This window comes from Mobula hypostoma, chromosome 3, assembly GCF_963921235.1.
Source record: "Mobula hypostoma chromosome 3, sMobHyp1.1, whole genome shotgun sequence".
NCBI classification, from domain to species: domain Eukaryota; kingdom Metazoa; phylum Chordata; class Chondrichthyes; order Myliobatiformes; family Myliobatidae; genus Mobula; species Mobula hypostoma.
The window spans coordinates 34476091-34491805 of NC_086099.1; positions in this window are offsets into that span (position 1 = coordinate 34476091).

The following is a 15715-nucleotide window of genomic DNA, read 5'->3' on the forward strand; positions in this document are numbered from 1 at the left end:
CCACATCTCTTCCATTTCACATACGTCTACCCTCACACTACCCTCCCACCACTCCACCAGGAATAGGGTTCCTCTTGTCCTCACCCACCACCCCATGAGCCTCTGCAGCCAGCACATAATTCTCTATGACTTCCGCCATCTCCAACGGGATCCCACCACAAAGCTCATCTTGCCATCCCCCTGCTTTCTGCAGGGATCGTTCCCTATGCAACTCCCTTGTCCATTCGTCCCTCCCCACTTGTCTCCCTTCTGATACTTACCCTCACAAGCGGAACAATTGCTACACCTGCCCCTACACCTCCTCCCTCACTACCATCCACGGCCCCAATCAGTCCTTTCAAGTGAAACAACACTTCACCTGTGAGTCCGTTGGGCTCATCTACCAAAACCGGTACTCCCGGAGTGGCCTCCTGTACATCAATGAGACCCGACGTAGATTGGGAGACTGCTTTACCGAGCACCTACGCTCCATCCACCAGAAAAAAATGGGTTCTCCCAGTGGCTACCCATTTCAATTCTACTTCCCATTCCTATTCCCATTCTGACATGTCAGTCCATGGCCTCCTCTACTGCCATGATGAGGCCACACTCAGGTTGGAGGAGCAACGCCGTATATTATGTCTGGGGAGCCTCCGACCTGACGGTGTGAACATTGATCTCTTGAACTTCCAGTAATTGCCCCCCCTCACCTTTCCCGCATCCGCATTTCCCTCTCTCATCTTATCTCCTTACCTGCCCTTCATCTACCTCTGGTGCTCTTCCTTTTCTTCCATGATCTTCTGTCCCCTCCTCTCAAATTCCCCCTTCTCCAGCCCTTTATCTCTTCCATCAATCAACATGCCAGCTCTTTATTTCACCGCTCCCCGTTTCACCTATCACCTACCTACTTGTACTTCTTCTTCCTTTCCTCCCCCCCCCCCCCCCACAACCTTCTTGCTCTGACTTTCATCCTTTTTCCAGTCCTGGTGCAGGGCCTTGGCCTGAAACGAAGACTGTTTACTTTTTGTCTATAGATGCAACCCGGCCTGCTGAGTTCCTCCAGCATTTTGTGTGTGTTGCTGAATTTCCAGCAACTGCAGATTTTCTCTTGAAAATAGAATTAGACACTGGCTCAGCTGTTTCAGTCATTCCACAACATGAGTTTGAATGGCATTTCAAAGATGCTGGATTAAAGCCTGCAGATAACCAAGTAAGAACTTACACCGGAGAAAAGATAAAGCCTGTGGGAATGACATGCATAACAGTGAAATACAACAACCAACAATCCACATTGGGCTTGTATGTGGTAAAAACAGAAGGGCCACCATAGTGGGATCATGACAGGCTGAGACAACTACAACTTAATTGAAGATTCATCCATGATTTGAATGCCACACCTCCTGCAATAGAGTCAAATGAAAGCAAATTAAGAAAGGTACTGGATGATGCCACAGCAGTGTGCAAGGATAGCACTGGAAAACTCAAACATATCAAGGGTTGAATGAAAATGCCACACCAAGTTTAACAATGCCTGTTCAGTTCCATATTCTGTCCATGATAAAGTAGCCAGTGAGCTGGATCGAATGGAGGCTGAAGGAATTCCTTCAAAGTTTGACTGGGACCCATGGGCAATGTCAATGGTCCCAGTAGCCAAGAATATTGGGTTATCAAGATCTGTGTTGACTTTAACCTAATACTGAAAGTAAACGGATACCTTCTGCCCAAAGTAGAGGACATTTTGCAAACCTTTCAGGAGGGAAACACTTCAGCAAAATGGACTTAGCTGAAGCCTATCTACAGATGGGGATGGAAGAAGAGCTCAAAGTACTTCTCACAAAAACACTCGCATAGGATTTACTTGCTATAATAGGCTCACGTTTGGAGTAGATTCGCACCTACATTCTGGCACCTGCTGTGGACCAGGTACTGCAAGGTTGCCCAGGCACTCAGTGTTACCTGGATGACATCATTGTTACCAGTGAGGATGACAAGGAACATCTCCAAAATCTCAAGACAGCGTTCAAAAGATTAGAAGATCAGATCTTATGCTGTAGGTGCAGACATATCATGTGTTATGAGTGATGAAATGAAATACCCCATAGCCTTTGCATCACATTCTCTTACCACTGCAGAGAAAAATTATGCACAGATTGACAGAGGGCCTTGAGTCTAGTTTGGGGTTTAAAACGCTTCAACTAGTATTTGTAAGGGAGAGATATTACCCTCATTACTGATCATCAACCACTGGAGTCCATTTTCAATCCGCAGAAGGGGTTTCCACTTACAACAGCAGTACAAATGCAGAGATGGTCTTTGTTTCTTGGAGGACACAATTACAAGTTCAAGAGGATGACTATTCATGAAAATGCTAATAGATTGTTCCGTTTACAATCTGTATGAAAGGAAGTATTTGAAAAATGAAAAGAGGACTCTCCTCTTGCAAACCAAATGTCTCCTTATTACAGCAAAGATAATCCAAGGGGAAAACAGAAAAGATCCCTCAGTGTCTCAGGTCTACATGGCTGGGATGTGCAGCAGAAATTCTAGTTCCCCCATTTTGCCAGCGCCAAAATGAACGTGCCCTTAATGGAGGTTTTTTTTCTGGGGATTGAGAGTAGTTGTATCATCCAAGCTAAGAGCTACATTGTTGAAGGAGCTACACACCTGTCATCTGGGCATGGTCGAAATGAAAGCATTGGCTTGAAGATTTGTCTGGTGCCTGGGATGGATCAGCAGAACAATCATCTTTCCATGCTCTGTTCTGGATACCAACATGTCCAGAAGAAAGGTGTCCAGAGCTGTCAGAACCACTTCCTGCGGTCCCAGAGTCAACCCCTACAACCAACACAAAGGATGCTCCAGAACTATGAGATTGTTTCACAGCCACAAGTCTCATCTGCCAAGCAGAGTGATCCCTCCTGTCAGGAAGGATGGTATCTCACAAAAGTAAGAAAACCAGCGATTAAATCTTTCGGCCTGAATAGGGACAGCTTAAAATTAACTATGCTGTGGATGTCTATATAGGAGTTGTTTGCTATAATCTACTGTGTGTATGTATGTGTGTATATGTAGATAAAAGTTGTGATGCATCCTATATTGAGGTTGAGTTTATAGCTAAGTAGGGAGGAATTTAACATTTGAATAATATTGTAAATTTCAAAGGATCAAAGGTTCATTTATCATATAAGTATTCAATTCAGCAATTCTTCTTCTCCAGATAGCAATGAAACCAAGGAAGAAAAAAACGGCAGCACAATCATCAACCCCCAAATGCCCCCTCTGCGCACAGAGAAACAAACAAAAACAGAGCAGGCACATTAACCCCCAAATGCCCCTCCCCTGCACAACAAAAATAAGAAAGATCTGGCGAAAAACTCAGAATATAATTAAGACTGAAAAATCTCCATATCCAAAACGCAGAAAACCTGGGTAACGTTCTCCAGGCACAGAGGCAGCTTCTCACTCCGGCAGCAGAGCGATTCCACTGGCAATCAGTAGGCAGCTTTCCCTCTCCACAGCAGAGCGATCAAAAGGCAGGCAGCCAGCACTCACCTTCCGCATTTGCCTCGATGTTTCAATCGATTTAATCGGTGAACAATGGAAGCTCTAATCAATGAAATGGAATCGAACATCAGCTCGCGCCTCGTCCCGTAGCCTTCTCACCACGAGGTTCGTGTACACTGCCTCTGCCTCCCAGAATCCTCTCAAAGACTGCAGAGTGTTGAAACACATAAACGATCTCCAAGCTGCAAATCATAGGCTCCAACAGTTCCAGAATCACATTCAAGATGTAAAACAAACACAAAAAACATTAAAAAAATGAAATGTAGGATTTCATGGTCTATCCAGAAAATGTCGACTATGGGAGCATTTTACACAGATGCCATCTCGCACGCAGGATTGTTTGATTTAGCATTCTTTGTTTTTTTACATAATTTGCTACAGGTTATATGTAAAAGTATGTGAATGGCATACATCATTACACCACCACATCTTATACACGTTTCACTAAAATAAAGAAATGAAGCATACACATTCTCCCAGTCTCCCATGTGTTTTTCTTTCAATTAGTTTTATATTTTGGAGTTACAAAACATAGCACCTCCCACATTCCAAAGGTGTACGGGTTAGTAGGTTAAATGGTCACATGGGTGTAGGGTCGGAAGGTTTTATTACAATGCTATATCTCTAAATAAATACAAAATAAAACATGGCCAGAAGTGAATATGCTCATTGAATACTCAATTCTATTTCCAACTCCTCAGACGTAAAGAATGCAGTATGATCTGGACAACATTCAGGCACAGGCTGATAAATGGCAATTGGCACTTATGTCATTGAAGTCTCTGGCAATGAACATTTGGACTCCAATAAAGGGGCAATTGAACAAACTACCTTTCACGTTGCTCATAGCACAACACTCTAGGTGTTACCATCAGCTAGAAACTCCACAGAACAGGATACTGTATACAAATGCAATTTGGTTAGAACAAGTTCTTTTGGCATTCATGAGCTTTAAGAATGGGCAGAAGAGTTGCTGATTTTGGGGTAATGTTGATGAAAATTTTGTGTTTTTAATGTACATACCCAAAAGGATTAGTTTCAATTCATTCATGAAATGAAAACGGTTATTGGTGATCCCAAACTGCCTGGTGAAGGTTGGACAGGCCCAATTAAATTACTGCCGGTAACTTAGGGAAAACTGGGATTTTGATTCTGCAGCAATGAGGGAGAAGTTTCTAAATGACTGGTGTGTCAGTTGGAGAGAAAGTAATATTCCCATGAGCTCTCTGCTCTTCCTTCCAGATGATATAGATAACTGATTTAGAGGAGCTTTGAGGAAACTTTAGCCTATGATTTAACTGCAGCCACAGTGAACTGATGATGAAGGAATTGTATTTTTTTGCAAGAACTAGTGGCAAACATTTTGATGTACTTTTCCCATGTACATCTTAGTCCAAATGTTGAAAAAGGTATTTGATAGTCAACAGATGTAGTTAACAGGGAGGCTGAAACTACTGAGGATGACAACTTTCTACAATCCCCAGTCATAGGTTCATAGTCAGAATGATACATAACATGGATAATGGTCCTTTGACCGATTCCTCCATACCAACCAAGCTGCAAATATCAGCTAGGTCCATAATGACTGCATTCAGCCAATGTAACTCTCAACCCTTCTCACCCATGTACCTGTCTAAATCCCTACTCACCTTTGCAATTGTACCCACTGCTACACTTCCTCTAGCAGTTCGTTGCATATACCCACTGCCCTCACTATTCACCTCCCCCCCCCATCATGTGATTTGACATTCACAAACACCAGTTCAGGTGCTGACAGACTGCAGAATATTTAGTGCAGAGGCAGGCCCTACATCAGGTGACTCGCTGAGCATGAACGGCCTTCTGCTAAAGGCTGGAAAAGCTTCAGAGGTCTCAAAGGAGGATTTTGATGGGCTGGCTTTAAAAGTACTCTAAGAGCATAAGAAACCGATTCAGGAATAGCCCAATCAGGCCCTAATAGCTGCTCCATCAATCGACAGGGGTCACAGCTGATTATTTATCTACATGCCACTTCCCAGCACAAACTCTGTATCACCTGATTGCTTCATATTTAACCGGCTTTCAATTTCCAGCACCCTCAGCATTTGGGAGTTCCAAAGATTCGCTATACTTTTAGTGAAGTAATTTCTTCTCATCTCTATTTTCAATTGATAAATCCTGGTTCTAAACACCCCAGTCAGGGGAAACATCAACTACACTTTTGACTACTCAAGACCCATGAGAATTTTGTATGCTAATCACAGGACTATTTACAATGACCAATTAGCCTACCAAATGATACATCTTTGGACCGTGGGAAGAAACTGGAGCACCTGGAGGAAACTCATGTGGTCACAGGGAGAACGTACTAACTCCTTAAAGGCAGCAACAGGAATTGGAGGAACAACACCTTATCCTGGATGCCGTCTGGGCTCAGGTTGGAGGAAAAACACCTTATATTCCGTCTGGGTAGCCTCCAACCTGATGGCATGAACATTGACTTCTCCAACTTCCGTTAATGCCCCTCCTCCCCTTCTTACCCCATCCCTTATTTATTTACTGTTTTTTCCTTTTTTCTTCTCTCTCTTTTTTCTCTCTCTGTCCCTCTCACAGTAACTCCTTGCCTGCTCTCCATCCTCCTCTGGTGCTCTCCTCCCCCTTTCTTTCTCCCTAGGCCTCCCATCCCATGATCCTCCCGTTCCATGATCCTCTCCCTTCTCCAGCCTTGTATCTCTTTTGCCAATCAACTTTCCAGCTCTTAGCTTCATCCCTCCCCCTCCTGTCTTCTCCTATCATTTCAGATCTCCCCCTCCACCTCCTACTTTCAAATCTCTTACTATCTCTTCTTTCAGTTAGTTCTGACGAAGGGTCTTGGCCTGAAATGTCAAATATACTTCTTCCTATAGATGCTGCCTGGCCTGCTGTGTTCACCAGCATTTGTATGTGTTACAGGAATTGAACCCAGGTCACCTGTACTGTAAAGCATTGCGCTAACTACTATGCTACCATGCTGCACATCCCCCAACCCATTTCACTCCATATTTCCATGCAGAGTGTGCTTCCATCTACCAAGTACACCTATCCACCTAACCAATTGAATTTAGCATCAACACCATATTAAACAAAAAAACTCCAGATTTTGATCACTCATTGAATGAAAATGCTTTTTCTCATGTCACTCCTTGTCTTTTTGGCATCCACTTTAAATCTTTCCTGCAGTTGTGTATTAGAAACAATTTCCCTTTTATTTACTTTGTTTAGATTCTCAGTACTTATGTCAAACCATTTTTCAGCTTCCCAGATCAAAGGAAAGCAACCCTAGCTTCTCCAGACTGTCCGCATAACTTCAGGTCAATATTCCTGGAATCATTGTAGGAAATATTTCCTCATCCTGTCTGTGTTTGCACGTCCATTCTGCAGTGTAGCGCTCAGAATTATATTCTGTTGTGGTTAAACCAGTGTTTAACCAGGTGTGGCATTTCCTGCAGATTTTGTAATCCAGAAATGTACGCATTTTGTAAATGAATAAGAAAGGAAGAAGCACTGAAACCATTTCTGGAGCAATAAGTAGAACATTTCAATGGAAAGATAGCCAGGCAATAGTGATAATTTTATAATTATTAAAGTTATTAGGGAAAAAAGAAATCAAATTTGCAACATAAAAGGACCTCTTTCAGCGAAATAGAAACAAAGACTAGTCAGAAAAACAAAAACTGAACAAAGGCAGAACTTGGTGCAGAAATACAAGCGTACTTCATGTACGGACAGTGGCAAAAGTAAGTCAGCTACAGGTCAATATATGCACTGGTAAGAAAGTAGTTGAAGCAATCAGTATAAATGGGTTAAATTGTCAATGTTACAAACGTGATTATTACAATTGAGAAACTTGTTAATTTTACCCCTGGCTACAATCCAAACACACTTTTAAAAGGAGTAAAGGAAAGGTGGATGAAAAATAAATAAAAATGATAATAAAAAAACAAGCAAGTTTTATGGCAAATATTACCTACACCAGACAGGACACAAGCTGTGCTCGGAAAATTGAAGAGTGATTCAAAAGGGAAAAATGTGTGTGAGAAACGATTAGTGAGTTACATGAAAGAGTTTCTATTTCTTGACCCTTCGGTTAAATTTGAAGAAACTTGGAAACCTTTTATGCAACATTTTCATATGATGTAATCTGACCTTTCTGAATCTTTTTTCTAAACTTAAATTATATGATGAGAGAAGCGGAGTTATTGACATTATTGAACGTGTCTGATACAAGCTGTTGGTCTAGCCCTGTTTTGTTTTGTTTTCTTGGATTTTTTTTTCTTTTTCTTTTTCTTTTGGGGTTTTTTTTGTTTATATATTTTTTTTCTTTTTATTTCTTTTTTAATGTTTAATCTCATTATGAGTTTGGAAGTCTTTTATATCTATGTTACTTATAATTCATTTTATATATGCTGATGAACATTTTTCCAATCTCTTTGTACCAACTTTGTTATTGAGTTTATAATTTTGAAAAATTAATAAAAATATTTAAAAAGAAAGAGTTTCTAAAATTGCTTGTCAAAATGTAAAAGTAAATGATAATTAAGGGAAGGCTGTGTTTAATTCAGGACAAATGAAAGAAAGGGGAGCAAAGTGGAAAATGATAATATGGCACAGGGAAGTGTGACACCTGCAATGACACAACAAGGCACAATGGTCTTTTAAAGAAAGGGATATTGATGTACAGAGTGTCAGTTACCCGAAAAGGTAATATAACTAGTAGGAATAAAATGGTTAAAAAGGCATACAGGTTACTTCTCTTTATTAATCAAGGCACAGTAACTTAGAACATAGAAACAGGCCCTTTGGCCTACAACGTCTGTTCAGAACGTGATGCCAAATTAAACTAATTCTCTCACATAATCTATAGCTTCCCCTCCCCCCCCCACACACATATTATAGTCAGGTATCATGGAGTTATAGAGTCATATTGCACAGAAAAAAGCCCTTAAGCTCAGCTGTTCCCTACTGACCAAGATTCATATCTAAGCTTTTGTCCTTGTTTGGTCCATATCTCTCTAAATTTTCCAATCCATGTTCTATCTAATAGCCTTTCAAATGCCACCATCATATCTGCCTCCACCACAACCCCGGCAGCCCTTTACAGGTACCAACCAGTCTCTGTATAATACACATCTCCTTAACTTTCCTCCTCTCATCTTAAATGTGGGCCTCTGGTACATGTTATTTTAACTTGAGAAAAATACTAACAGTCTATCCCATCTATTCCTCTCATAATTTTATAAACTTCAATCAAGACTTCCATTAGCCTCTGACGCTCCAAAGAAAATCAACACAAGTTTGTCCCACCTATCCCTATACAGTAGCTCATACCCTCTAATTCGGCAACATCCTGGTAAACAGCTTCTGCATTCTTTCCAAAGGCTCCACATCTTTTTTGCACTGGGCAACCAGAAATGCACACAATAACTTATGGAAGAAATGGTTGTTAAGTCGCAGCTTGAGGTTTGTTAATGGTTTGTTCAGTACTTTACAGAAAAGCTTTGAGAGTATTTGAGTGAGTGTAGGAAAGATTTTGCCAAATTTTGGAAAATTTTAGGTATAACAGAAGATTAGAATAAAGAAGGCTGCTGAGACTGAAATGAGATGTCTAAAATTGTGGGTAGGCTATATGGAGCAAATGGAAAGGATTTATTTCCCCCTAGTTGAGAGATCAAAAGCTGGGGGGTGAAATTTAAAATAATAAACAATAAGATTAATGGAGAGGTGATCATATCTTATTTTCATCCGAACAGTGCTAAGGGTCTGGAACCCCTGACTATATTGAAATTCCAGGATAACATCCTTGAAGGATTGAAGGTATTTCAATTGATTAAACATTGTAAATACAAGTCATTGAAATGGAGCTGCATCATCAAGCGATTTGTACTAAATAGACACAGAGTAGTATCAGCAATTCTATACAGCTTTCAAAATGTGGCTCCATTGGAAACAATGGAACAGAAGGTCAGAAACAGAATATGATACAGAGTCATCACCCATGCATACCTACCACAATCAACTGAAGACAAATTTTCAACCCATAAGTCTAATGCTTGTGGTAAGAAAAATACTAGAGACTATAGTCAGGAACAAAATAAATTCTCACTTGGAGAAGATACTCTAGACTACAGTGAACGAGGGGTGATTGATAAGTTTGTGCCCTAAGTTAGAAGGAGTCAATTTTAGAAAACCTAGGCACATTTATTTTTCCTACATTTACACACTTAGTCCAGCGGTCGTGGAGCATACGGATCCCTTCTTTGTAGAAGTCGGTGTCTTGGAACTCCAGAAGTGGTCTACAGCATGAGTGATTGATATGTTCGTGGCCTAAGGTAGAAGGAGATGAGTTTATTAACTTCAAACTTTCTGCATTTTCACTCAAAGAGTTGAACTGCACGTGCATGTAACGAGAGCTGTATAACCCATCTCCTTCTACCTTAGGCCACGAATTTTTATCAATCACCTCTGCTGTGGACAACCTGGAGGTCCAGGACACTCTCGTTACATGCACGTGCAGTTCAACTCTTTGAGTGATAATGCAGGAAGTTTGAAGTTAATAACTCATCTCCTAGGCTACGAACTTATCAATGACCCATGCTGTGGACCACTTCTACAAAGAAGGGATCCGTATGCTCCACGACCTCGGACTTCAACTACTGCACAGAGTCTCGTCATCTTCAGAAGTTTTCGGATGACTCTGCCATAGTTGGATGCATCAGCAAGGGAGATGAGGTTGAGTACAGGTCTATGGTAGGAAACTTTGTCACATGGTGTGAGCAGAATTACCTGCAGCTTAATGTGAAAAAGACTAAGGAGCTGGTGGTAGACCTGAGGAGGTCTAAGGTACCGGTGACCCCTGTTTCCATCCAGGGGGTCAGTGTGGATATGGTGGAGGATTACAAATACCTGGGGATACGAATTGACAATAAACTGGACTGGTCTAAGAACACTGAGGCTGTCTACAAGAAGGGTCAGAGCCGTCTCTATTTCCTGAGGAGACTGAGGTCCTTTAACATCTGCCGGATGATGCTGAGTATGTTCTACGAGTCTGTGGTGGCCAGTGCTATCATGTTTGCTGTTGTGTGCTGGGGTAGCAGACACCAATAGAATCAACAAACTCATTCGTAAGGCCAGTGATGTTGTGGGGATGGAACTGGACTCTCTCACGATGGTGTCTGAAAAGAGGATGCTGTCTAAGTTGCATGCCATCTTGGTCAATGTCTCCCATCCACTACATAATGTACTGGGTGGGTACAGGAGTACATTCAGCCAGAGACTCATTCCTCCGAGATGTAGCACAGAGTGTCATAGGAAGTCATTCCTGCTTGTGGCCATCAAACTTTACAACTCCTCCCTTGGAGGGTCAGACACCCTGAACCGATAGGTTGGTCCTGGACTTATTTCATAATTTACTAGCATAATTTACATATTACTATTTAACTATTTATGGTTCTATTACTATTTATTATTTATGGTGCAACTGTAACGAAAACCAATTTCTCCCGGAATCAATAAAGTATGACTATGACTATGACTAAGTGTGTACATGTAGGAGGGGACTATGTTGAAAAATAAATGTGCTAGGTTTTTTAAAATTGATTCCTTCTACCTTAGGCCACGGACTTATCAATCACCCCTCATACAGTTATGGAGACCACACTTCAGGAAGGCTTTGAAAGCCTTTGACAGGATGATTCACAGGCACAGCCGCTAGAGCTGCTGCCTTAAAGCTTCAGCAACCCGGCTTCAGTCCTCACCTCTGGCACTGCCTGTAAGAAGTCTGCACCTTTTTCCTGTAATCATATGGGATTTCTCTGGGTTCAAATAACTGCCAAAAGATCTGGTGGGTTATTACTATCTGTATCTCCTACAAGTTCAGACTGGGCATGTATGTAAAGGGACTAATTGCTAGCCTTATGCACTGAACTTGCTAACTTGCCAATTCTATTCAGAATCGGGGTTATTAACACTGATATATGTTGTGAAATTTATTGTTTTGTGGCAGCAGTTACAGTCATCATCATCATCATCAGGTGCCACGCCCATTTTGAGCTTTGACTGTCATGGCCCACACACTCCTGTTTCGGGTCAAGTGGGTCAATTCATTGGTATTCATCTGCAGTTCTCCGGCTGCTGTATCCATCATTATTTGTCTTTGTCTTCCTCTTGCTTTCAATCTTTCCCATAATTACCGTACATTCTAACTCCTCTTTCCTAATCACATTTCCAATGAAGTTACGTTGCCTTTTCATGATCTCATAGATTATTTCTCTTTTTGTGCTTGCTCTGTTCATGACATCCTCGTTAGATATTCATTTTGTCCATGATATTCTTTGCATCCTCCTCAAAAACAATTCGTTTCCTCATGTTACTAGATATTGTCCAACATTCTGAGCCATATAACATAACTGGATAAACATAACATTTCAGTACTCTGAGGCGGGTTGTCATGCCTAGTTTAGTATTGGTCAGTATTCTCTTCTTTCTCGTAAAGGTGTCTTTTGCCATTAATATTCTTCTTTTGATGTCCAAGTCGCACCTGCCATCTGGTGTCACCCAGCTTCCTAAGTAGCAAAAGTTCTGTACTTGTTTTATGTCTTCCCCATTTATTCTCAGCCTGCAGATAGGATTCTCCTTCTTTTTGGATATCACCATACATTCTGTCTTTTCGCAATTCATAGAAAGACCCATTTTTGCACTTTCTTCAACAATTATATCAATTAAGTTTTGTAGTTCTTCCTCCGTACTTGCAATTAACACAGTGTCATCTGCATATCTGAAATTATTGATGTTTTCACTGCCAACTTTGATTCCTAAGATGTCTGTTATTTTTTGTAATATTGTTTCACTGTACACATTAAATAAATCAGGGGAGAAAACACACCCTTGTCTTACGCCTCTCTTGATTTTTATAAACTGACTCACTTCTCCATCTATTCTTACAGCGGCAGTTTGTTCCCAGTACAGATTTCTAATTAGGCGGATGTCTTTCGAATCTAGATCTAGAGTTTCCTGTAATATTTCGAACAACTTATTGTGCTTCACTTTATCAAATGCTTTTATATAGTCGATAAAACAAACAAACAAATCTTTTTGCACTTGAATAGCTCATTCTGATGGCATCCTTAACATCAATATTGCATTTCTTGTACCTTTGTCTTTCACAAAACCACATTGTTCTTTGCCTATTTCAGCTTGTATCTTACTTTTAGCTCTTGTCATCAAAATTCTTAGAAGTATCTTGGTGATATGACTCATTAAACTTATGGTCCTATGTAATTCACATTCTATTGCTCCAGCTATCTTAAGAAGAGTGATAAATACTGATTTCTTCATCTCTTCTGGGATTATTCCAGTCTCATAAATGTCATTGATTCATTCAGTAAGTTTTTCAATTCCATAATTTTCAAGGGCGATGATTGGTTCTATTACTAATTCATCAGGACCTGCTGCCTTTCCTTTCTTCATCTTATCTATTGCATTACGAACTTCAGATTTTAAATACTTGGGCCTGGACCTTCAATGTTTTTTTTTAATTTCTGGTTTTTCGCCTCAATCGTCTTCAAACAATTCCTGAATATACTCTGTCCATCTGTTCATAATCTCATCTTTTTCCATGATAATGGTACCATCCTTTGCTTTCAAACATCCACCTGAAGAACAGAGGAGCTTTTTACCAGTGATATTTTTCATTTGTTGATGTAACTTTTTTGGATCAGTAATAGGGATTCTTTCTATTTGCTCACATTTCTGGTTTAACCATTCTTCTTTGGTTTCTTGACATAAGCTTTTAACTTTTTTATCTAAAGACTTATATTCTATAGGATTTGCTTTCTTCCTTCTCCTTTTCTTCCATTAGATTTTAGATTTCATCTGTCATCCATTTATTCTTTGTGCTTTTTTCTTTTTTAGGAATCACTAATTTTGCTGATTCTACCAAGGCATCCTTCAGAGAGTTAAATTTCAGTTACGGTGCAAGACATAAAAATGACTATGAGTTACAAAAATAAATAAAAAGTGCAAAAGCTGAATAACAAGGTCGTGTTCATGGGTTCCTGGACTATTCAGAAATCTAATGGCAAAGAGGAAGAAGCTGTTCTTGAAACATTGAGTAAGGGTCTCCATACATGGAGTATGCTAGTAATGTGAAGAGGGCATGTCCCAGATGGTCCTTCCTTCCTAGCGTGTCGCACCAGTCAGCCATTCTTGTCTGGCGTGCAGTGTCAGGATTGGTCTCCTTTCAGATTAACTCGGGTCACAACATGAATGTTCCTGATGTGATCCTTTTTTTTACGAGGCCGAGTGGCTAGCTCGAAGCTCAACCCAGCAGAGTGAGAGTGTTTAATGATGAATGCTGCTTTCTTGAGATATCCTCAGTGGTGGAGGTGGGGGCGTTGTGCCTGTGATGGAACTGGCTGAGTCTTCAGCCTTCTACAGCCTCTCACAATCCTGTGCTTTGGATGCTCCACACCAGGCTGTGATGCGCTGTTTTGGACAATTTAAACGCCAGCCCAGATCGGAGGCAAGAGGTTGTGGAATTCATTCAGAGCTGAGGAGGGTAAAATTATCCACTAAGGTTCAGAAACCTGATGGTTGAAGGGGAAGAACTGTTCCTGAAGCTGGTGATGTGGAGCCTATGTCTCCTGTACCTCCTTCCCAATGGGCAGCGGTGGGAAGAGAACATGTGGGGTGATGGGGGTCCTTGATGATGGATACTGCATTTCTTTGCATAGTTAGTGAAGCAGCGGGTGTGAGGAGCTGATAACTTTGCAACGGAAAGTGTTAACCATCAAGTTCCATTGAGAAGAGTGTTTTCAGGAGATCCAAAGAACTGTTATAATGCAAATGGCAGGCAAACTCCATACAAAGTGGAGAGTGGTGGGTGTGTGGAATACACTGCCAGCGACTGTTAAGAGACTCTTAGACAGGTACATGGAGCATAGAAAATTAGAGGGCTATGCGGTAGGGAAATTCTAGGCAGTTTCTAGAGTAGGTTACATGGTCAGCACAACATTGTGGGTTGAAGGGCCTGTAATATGCTGTAGATTTCTATGTTCTATGTTCTAAAGCCTTTCAAGAAACATTTTAATGGAATTTCAGACAATTTCATCAATAATTCCACATTTTTGTTTCTGTATATTAATCCTAATCTCATGCTTTCATCCCAATCCTGTTTCCATTCATTTCATTTTCATTAAACCTACTCTTAAAATGCGGAAATGATCTATCCTCAGTGGCTACTTTATTAGGTACACCTGTGCACCTGCCCGTTAATGCAAATATCTAATCAGCCAATCATGTGGCAGCAACTCCATGCCTAGAGCATGCAGACAAGTTCAAAAGGTTCAGTTGTTGTCCAGACCAAACATCAAAGTGGGGAAGAAATATGATCTAAGTGACTTTGACAGTAGAATGATTGTTGGTTCCAGATGGGGTGGTTGGATTATCTGAGAAACTGCTGATCTCCTGGTCTACATGCACAATACATACAACCATCCATCCAATAACAATGGTGGAAATGTATAGACTTAGGGCCTGAAATTTGATTTGTTGGTCCTTATTTCTCAGGCACTTCAACAATTATTAGGAGATCCAAAATAGTGTTTATAATGTTTCTACAGGCTTGTATCAGGAGTCTGTTGGAAAGGGTAGGTCTCAATCTGATCCAATACATGTCTAAACTAAATGCTGCTGTAAATTTGCTTTTCTGACCATACATTCATCAGCAGAAAGGAGAATGCCAATGATTTTTAAGGAATCATTAATAGCTTAGTTGCTGGTTGGGTTCTTGCCATTGTAATTCTGTAAGCACTTGATACTCACTAAAAGCTGATCCAAGTTGCTTTGCCGCAGATGCTCCAGAACTTTATTTAATATGATATTCAACTTCTCCACCAATCTTTTCTTTTTAGTCATGGATGTGTTAGTAGGTATTTACCTTGCAATGCAACATAACTGACAGAATGAGAGAGCTTGAGGGCAGCTTCAGGCTGGGCAACAAAATCTGGACCTGGATCAAGCCGCTGGGTGGCATGGTCTAGGCCCAGAGCCTTTCATAGCAGCAGTGCCTGGGGCCTAGTACAAGTTACAATACGCTGTTTAGATAATTTAAACGCTGGTCCAGATTGGAGGTGAGAGCCGATTTTGCTCGCTCTCC